Raw genomic sequence first — 8,165 nt, 5'->3', positions numbered from 1 at the left:
CGGGGCTGGGGAGGGGCGGGCCGGCGAGGGGGCGGGCGGAGCCCTTGGAGCTGGCGCGGCGAGGCGCTGGCCCCTCCCGCGACCGCGGGGTCTGCGGGGTGCGCTGGGTGCTCGGAGCGTTCGTGATGCGCTATTAGTTAGGGCAGACCTCCCGGCGGCTGGCCCGGACCCTGGACGGCGTGTTCGGTAGGCATCTCCTCTGAGCTCCGGGACTGCACCTTGCGTTTGAAACCCCGTGCGCCCTGTGCTCCCTGTGGAACGCGCTGTCCCGCACTCTCTCCTGCTTCTGCTCTGTCGCGCCGGCTATCCTTTCCCTCATGGTGGCCTGGCTGCTGCTTTCGTCCTTCTCCTTGCCGAGTGCTTGAGATGGGGTTGGTTGGTCCGAAGCCGGCCCCTGGAGCCGTGCCTTGCTGGTCCGCTGGGATCCCGGCTGATTGCACTGCTCAGCCGACGGAGATCAGCGAGGCTGGGGAAGGCCTGCCTTGGGGACAGCAGCTGGGTGGGCGTCCAGGGTGCAACGGCGTGTCTGAAGGTTAGGATTGGGGAAAAGGTGGTGACGCCCCCACTCTCTCCCAATACCCCACCAGGGAAGAGGCTGTTGAACCCCCTGGTGTTGCAGGGCGAGGTGCACAGCACAACAGCTGCATCTTGGCTCTGGTACCTCAAACCACTGCGTTTGCCGGTCTGCCAGCTTCTTTACCCAGGAGGGATTTCTGACCACTTAGGTAAGCCTTACGGTTCAGCTTATGGGGGGAGGGAAGACCAGAGAGGGAAAGTGACTTATCCAAGGTCACCGGGAGTGGCTCATCAGCTCCAGCTTGCAGTCCACAGTGAGGCTTTGTCTGCATATTCATCTGTAGCCCAGGGAGACACAGGAGCTTTTGTTTGGGGGAGGGCAGACACCCCACTTTCCCCTGGCCCTACATGAAAATAACAGGTGAGAGGCCTTTCCCTGCATAGCATCCATGGGAGAGACTGGTCAGTCTCAAAGACACAGTGAGGAGAATGGAGCAGGAATTTGTGTCACCATTTGGGGAGTGGGAGGAGCAGAACTGTGGCTAGAAATCTTAAGTCCCAGCTCACCCATGATGTCTCTGTTTGTGTGACCACCGAGCTGTGCCACAATGCAGCGTGGCCTGTTGAGTGTGGAGGTCCCATAGAGAGGTTGAAGTGCAGGGGGTGGCCCTGCATCCCTCCAGGTTTAGCACTGGCTGGAGAACTGGAAGCAGGCCCCATCTCACAGCATGCTTCGGCATCATCTGCAAAGGGATCCCTGGGGGCCTGTGGACGCTGGTCCCAAGGGTCACCTGGTGACTGCGCCTGGATAAAGTCTGGGTCCTCTGCCTCTGAGTGCAAGGACCCCTTTCCTGTTGTGAAGCAGAGCCATTATGTTTCAAGGAAAGCTCTCTTTCCTTCACCAACCTTGGGATCCAGTTATGTCTACGCATGCCCACCCCTTCACCCCTCCTCTGAGTCACCGCATGCCCCCCACCAGCAGAGGGAAGGAGGGACTGATTCTGGAATGAAGTGGGTGGGCGGGCGGGAGCTGGCTCATCCTCCTCTGGACTTCCCCTCTCTCTCAGAGAAAACCCCACCCAATTATTGCATTACTGGGGACCTGGGCTGTGGGAGTGGGGTGGGGGGCGCACCGCAGCGGCAGGCTCCCACCCCTGCCTCCTAGCTGCACAGCCTGCCTGGGATTAGAGCTGTGATTGGGAGCCCCCAGAGGCTGCTGGGCCTGAACACATTAGGGGTAGCCACCCAGCTGGGTTGGGAGCAGGTGGGTCTTGTCTTCTTAGCCCTCCTTCCTTCCCCTCACCTGCCAGGCCCTTGTCGGTTCCCCCTGCTGCTCACTTCTCCTTCCTTAGCCTTGTCCTCTGCAGCGCTAGAGAGAGTGAAAGGTGAGCCCCTCCACTCCCAGATGTGGGCTCCCTTTTGTGGAGAGTTCCCCTGAAGACATGCATCATAGGGCACCTCCAAGAGAGCTGCAGCCTGGGCTCACTCTTCCTTTGCCCCATTTTCCAGGAGCCATTGAAGCCCTGGAGGCTGTCTCCTGAAAGCCCAGGAGGGCAAGGCCATCCCAAGGCTGGTGTGGAGAGGGAGACAGGTGCAGGAGAAGGAGGTTTCCACTGTAATTGGATGGTGAGGTTTCTTTCTGCTTCCTGACTTTCAGCTGGAAATTCTGCACCCTAACTGCAGAAGAGTCCCTGCTGCCCCGTGCCATGTCAGCTTGTGCCCCTGCTGGAGCGGCCCTAGCCACCGCAGTGAGGCTCCCTCCCCTCTCCCAGGAGGTGAGGTCCTTCCTGTCAGCGCCCTCTGCTGTCACACGGAGGAAGTTCCCCTGACCCACCCAGGGCCACAGGTCTGATTCTACAACATTCCGGATTTATGGATGACCCGGGAGGAAAGATCTTTTTTACCCGAGTCCCCCGAGGGCCACTTTCTTACCATAATAGGCCCTGAGGGAAAAGAAGATTTGGTCCCAGGAACTCTGGGAGGCCCCTGCTAGGGAGGGGGGAGCGATGGAGGTGAAGCCCTGATGTGGGGGCAAGACCAGATAGGAGGGCAGTTTTCTTTCTGAAGTGGTGAGCTCCCCTGTCTGCTGTGGCCTTTGAATCCTGCATGACATTACCAGGTAGAATTTTGTAATGGTCCTTTCTGTACTGGGGAGGGGAAAGCCAGGCTTTCAGACACTATCTTCCTAATCATTCACTTCCTTCTTTTCCAGAAAGAAGTTGAGGAGGCAGGAAAGGATCTGGGCAGCCAAGGGCTGGAGGCAGGGAGCCCATGGCTATGCCTTCAGGTCCCAACAGCAAACAGGACGGGGGTCTCAGGTCAGAAACGGGGGTGTTCTTCCTGCCCCTTCTGGAAGCTTCCCTTACCTGTTGAGTGTGTATGTGTGTGTGTGTCTCTGTGTGTGTGTGTGTGTGTGTGTGTGTGTATCTCACTCCAGACACCTGCTCCTCAGAGGTGGGGTCCTTGCACTCAGAGGCAGAGGGCCCAGACTTTCTGTCCATGCTCAGTCATCTTTCCAGAGCACCCCAGGCCAAAAGAAATACCTGACAGTTTTGTTTAGCAAGTAATTAGATCTAAACAACGTAATAATTTGTAGCTCTTTGAAAAAAAAATTCACCTAAGTTCAAAGAAAGAAATACAATTTTTATTTCATTCTTACATAACTTCAATTACCATTGGAAAGTTGTGCCTGTGGCCAGTGAGGACACTTCACTTTCTGTTCCCCATGGATTTTCACTGGTACTTGTTTTTTTTTATTTTATCACAGCATCAGCTATAAAGCCAGCTTCACAAAGATACGATAACTCCCAAAGGAATGTGGCCCATCCCAGTTGAAATGGAGCTACCTGGAGCCAGTAGGCGTTTTTCCTGCAGATGACAATATTACTGTGTCTCCCTCGAGTGTGCAGCATCCTGGGAATTTGCTGCAGTGCCCCAGGGTGCCTTGGGATACAATTTGTAAACCATGGCTCTAACATGAGCAGTTGGGAGTGGCCCCCAGATGCATGGCCCATCTCAGTTTCTCTGCCTTCCCACCCCGGCCTTAACCTCAGACAAACCTTTCGGTGCATCCTGCTACACATCTAATCTGGCTGTGTGTTCCTGGCCTTCCCACCGGCCCACATCCTTTTTTCTTAGTTTGTGGGCGTATATGTGTTCTAAGACCCTCTCCTCTCCAGCCCAGAGCCCTGGTCAAATTTTCAGCTCTCTAGAAGTTTCTCCTTTTAAAGGCAGGCTGTCAGATTAGATGACTTCACCGAGCCCTTTGAGACAGTGACAACAATACGTGCTCTGGGTCCCAGGCTCTGCCCAGTGCTGTGGGTTCTGGTCTCACCCAGAGCCCCTGGAAGGGTCTGTATCCATGTTTTAGGTGGGCAAGGAGGCTCTCCACATCCCCAAAGGGAGATGAGGCAGGATGGGATCTCAGTTTCTGTCAATTATGTGTTTCCCACAAGACTCAGTCCCTCCAATATCTGAATACTGGAGGTAGGACTCAGAGTTCTGAGGTCATGTGGTGGAAGACCCTGCACATGGAGAAAAGCCAGGGCCCAGATGGAGGGGCTGGGGTTGGGGAGGGTGCATTTGCCTTTCTGAGCTGCTCAGTGGATGGAGGGTGAGAGCCCTCTACTCCTGAGAACCACCCGTCTATCTCAAGATATCATCCCACAGCAGGCGCCCCTCTCCTTGTCAGCACTTCTAACTCCCCCTGAAAATGCCATTTTGACTTTGATAGGAGTCTCTGACTAGACCTTGTGGAAGCAACTGGAACCTTACATCGGTTCCTCCTTGTATGAGAAAGTGGGCTCAGGGCAAGTGGCAGAGAGTGAGGGACAAATGGGTGAGACCTCAATCTCTGGACCCCATCCCCCAGGGATCCTGCACACCTTTCAGGATGTCAACTCAGGGTCACCACACATGTAGCCTGTGCCTCTGGATGTCATGTGGGAGGCTGTCACCCATGACTTGTGGAGTAAATGCCCCCAGAATCAGACTCCTGTGAGTGCCCCAGGTTCGCCGCCCTAGCCCTTGTGGCTTTCTGTCAGCATGACCTCCCATCCCCCACTCCAGGAAATGCAGCCATCAGACTTCAGCACCTATGAATCTCAAAGTAGTGAGTGGGCCTTAGAATATAAGAAAACAGAATTTGGGGATAAAATTCAGCATCGTGGAGTTCTGGGACCCCAGACTCTCATCACAGTGTTAGGACTGTAGATTAGCTGTCTGGAGTCTTCAGCTTCTTAGGGACCTGGAATCCTGGCTCCGTGGCCTTACTCACCTGTAACATAAGGGCGTTAGCGGTCCCAGTCTTTCTGTCTAATGTGCTGTTTTGCTGTGAGGGCCACATGGGGCCATTAGAGTTTGGTAGTTGCCTGCATTCCCCTTCTGGGCCAACACCTCCACCATGTAGAAATGCTGAGTGAGGTGGCAGCATGGAAGGACTCCTGGGGTCACATTGAGGTCCCTCACCTGCAGGCAGTGCCCACCTGGGCTCAGCTGTGGGTAGAGGGAGACTCGGTGCCTCCTGTGCTCTCAGCCTTCCTGTGGCCCCTCCTCCTGGTAATGGGATGACCACAGTCCCTGCGGGTCTGTGTTAGGCTCGGTACATGATCCACTGGATCCTGAGACCACTTGAGACACGCTTTTACCATCCTCAGGGCATGAGTCAGAGCTGAGGCCCAGAGGGGTACAGAGTGAGATTCATGGGACCAGCATTCAGAGGATTAGGGTTAAAATCTGGGTGGCTCCCAAGCAGTGTCTTTCTGCCACCCTGTCCCCCAGGCTCACAGTCTGACTCCCCTCCCCTTTGGTGCACCACACTCCCAGTGTCACCACTATAGCCTCCCTCAGCAATGGTGGAGGACACATGCGCTCCTCGGCCTTCATCTCCTCAGGTTGAGGGAGGCTGCGGTGTTGCTTCCCCACACCAATAATTTGGCCTCTGTGGGCCAGGAGGAGTGTAACATGGTTCTGGGAGGGTGTGATTAGGGCAGGGCAGAGGCCTGAGACTGTTTGGATCTTCGCTGTCCGCTCCCTTCCCCTTTTGCTGTTCTCTGGCTCCAGTGATACTTGACAGTGTGTTTCCCCTGTGGCCATCAGCCCCTTGGTGGGCTGTGTCTTTTTTAAAGACTTTTTTTTTTTAATTGGGGAATTGGGGGATGGGAACAGTGCTGGGGAATTGGGGGAAGGGGAACAGACAAGTTGCTGTCGTTTTTTGTTCTTCAGTCTAGTTGTGGAGGACGTTGCTTCACTGGCCCAAGTTGGCACCATCATTGCGCTCTTCCCGGGTGAGGCAGATCAGTCGTCGGCTTCTGGACGGCCGCTCACTGCAGCTGCTGGCCGCTCACGCTGGCTGCTGGCTACATACGGTAGCCCATGGCAACCCACTGCCACAGGGGCTGCAGCCTACGGGGCTGTGTCTTTTCCTACCCGTTTGCAGGACCTCCCCATCTCTCCACACCTCCACAGCTCATCCTGGCATCCTGCCAACAACTTCTTTCACTTCCTTTGATAATTCCAGTGTATCTCCTTCCTTCTCTCTCAGTAGGCTCTCTCTTCTCTCATGTCATCCCTGGAAATTGAGGCCGTCAGCTTCCGAGTTACAACCTGCTGTGGGACCTCCATCTCTTCTGTCTCAGAGGATGAAATTGCCACCAGCCCAGCTGGTTCAAAAGGTTCAGCAAAGCATTTGTTCCCATTCTCTCCAGGTTCAGCAGCCATCCATCTCTCTCCTAAATCTTCCACCTGCCCCTAGACCAGCTTCTTCCTGTTAGTCTGGAAGCTGGATGCTATTTTAAATGGTAATTTCCTTTCAATTTTCCATTTTCATCATTTTTTGCTAGTATGTAGAAATACCATTGATTTTAGTACATCGATCTTGTAGCCTTCCCAAACTTACTTGTTAGTTCTAGTAGTATGTTTTCATAGATTCTACAGGATTTTCCTCAGACAATTGTGTCACCTGTGACTAAAGACAGTTTTACATCTTCCTTTCAATGCTAGATATCTTTCATTTCTTTTTCTTGCCTTATTGCATTGTCTAGAAACTCCAGGACAATGTTGAATGAAAGTGATGAGAGTGGATATTCTTGTTTCATTCTTGATATTGGGGGACAGGCATGTAGAGTTCCATTTAAGCATGATGTCAGTGGTAGGTTTTGCATAGATGCCCTTTATCAGGTTGAGGAAGTTCCATTGTATTTCTAGCTCGCTGAGAATTTTTATCCAAATTTCAGAATTTGTCAAGTGATTTTTCTGCATCTCTTGAGAAAATTATATGGTTTTACTTTTTTAGTCAGTTAATATACTGAATTATATTAATTGATATTCAAATAGCAAACCTACCTTGCATTCTTGGGATAAATCCTGCTTAGTTATGATGTGTTGTCCTCTATACATTGTTGAATTGGATATGATAAAACTTGGTTGAGAATTTTTGCATCTGTGTTCATGAGGGATATTGGACTACTATTTTCTTTTCTTATAATATCTTTGATTTTGGCATCAAAATCTACTCAAGTGTTCCCAACTCTTTAATTTTTTAGAAGAGTTTGTGAAGAATTGTTATTTCTTTCCTGAAATAATTCACCAATGAAGCCATCTGGGCCTAAAGTTTTTTTAGGAAGAAATATTTCTAAAGGAAGGTTTGTAACTATACATTCAATTTATCTAATAGATGTAGAGCTATTTTATTTACTTCTTATTGAGTGACCTTTGGTATTTATATCTTTCAAGGAATTTGCTCCTTTCATAGAAGTTGTTGAATTTATTGGCATATAGATGTTAATAACATTCCATTTTATTTTTAGTGTCTCTGGAATCTGTACAGATATCACCTTTCTAATTCTTGATATTATTAATTTATTCTCTCTTTCTTGATTAGTCTGACTAGTGTGATATTTGCAAAGATCCCATGGCTTGAGCCTGTCTGTGATCTCTTCCTGGATTCCTATGGATTTTGGACTTGCTTAGCCTCCATAAACTCATAAGACAACACCTCGTAATAAATGTCCTACCTTAAGGGACTACAATTACAAGTACATTATGTTGCTTGAATTTTGCCCCTGACTCACTGCTTCTCTGTACGTATTCTCAGTCTTTTCTTCTATGCTGTGTTTTCAAGTTCACTAATCTTCTGCCATGTCTAATCTGCCATCAAGCCTATCCAGTGTGTGTGTAATCTCAAATATTGTAGCCTTAATCTTTAGAAGTGTGATTACCTTAATATATTCCTTGTCCCTACACACCTGCTCACTCTTTCCTTTAACTTCTTGAACATGTGAAATCCCTACCAACACTGTGTTGATGTGCTTGTCAATTTTCTCATCTGTGTCACCTGTGTCTATTTCTATTGCTTGATTGATTTTCCTTCTCATTATGGGTGGTATTTGTCTGTTTACTTGCATAATACCTTTCAGCTTGATCCATATTGCTAAATTTATCAATAGCTCATTCTTATTTTTACTGAAGAGTATTCCACTGTATGGGGACACAATGATTGGTTTCCCTATTCTCTTGTTGAAGGACATTTGCATCTTTCTGGTGTCTGGCGATCATGAATAGAGCTGCTGAAAACATTAATGTACACATTTTTTGTGTGAACAAAAGTTTTATTTCTCCTAGGAGTCAATATCTAGGAGTGGGATTACTGG

The sequence above is a fragment of the Hipposideros armiger genome, unplaced genomic scaffold (assembly GCF_001890085.2).
Source record: "Hipposideros armiger isolate ML-2016 unplaced genomic scaffold, ASM189008v1 scaffold_1342, whole genome shotgun sequence".
NCBI classification, from domain to species: Eukaryota; Metazoa; Chordata; class Mammalia; order Chiroptera; family Hipposideridae; genus Hipposideros; species Hipposideros armiger.
The sequence above is the reverse complement of the archived record's forward strand: the minus strand, read 5'-3'. Positions refer to the sequence as shown.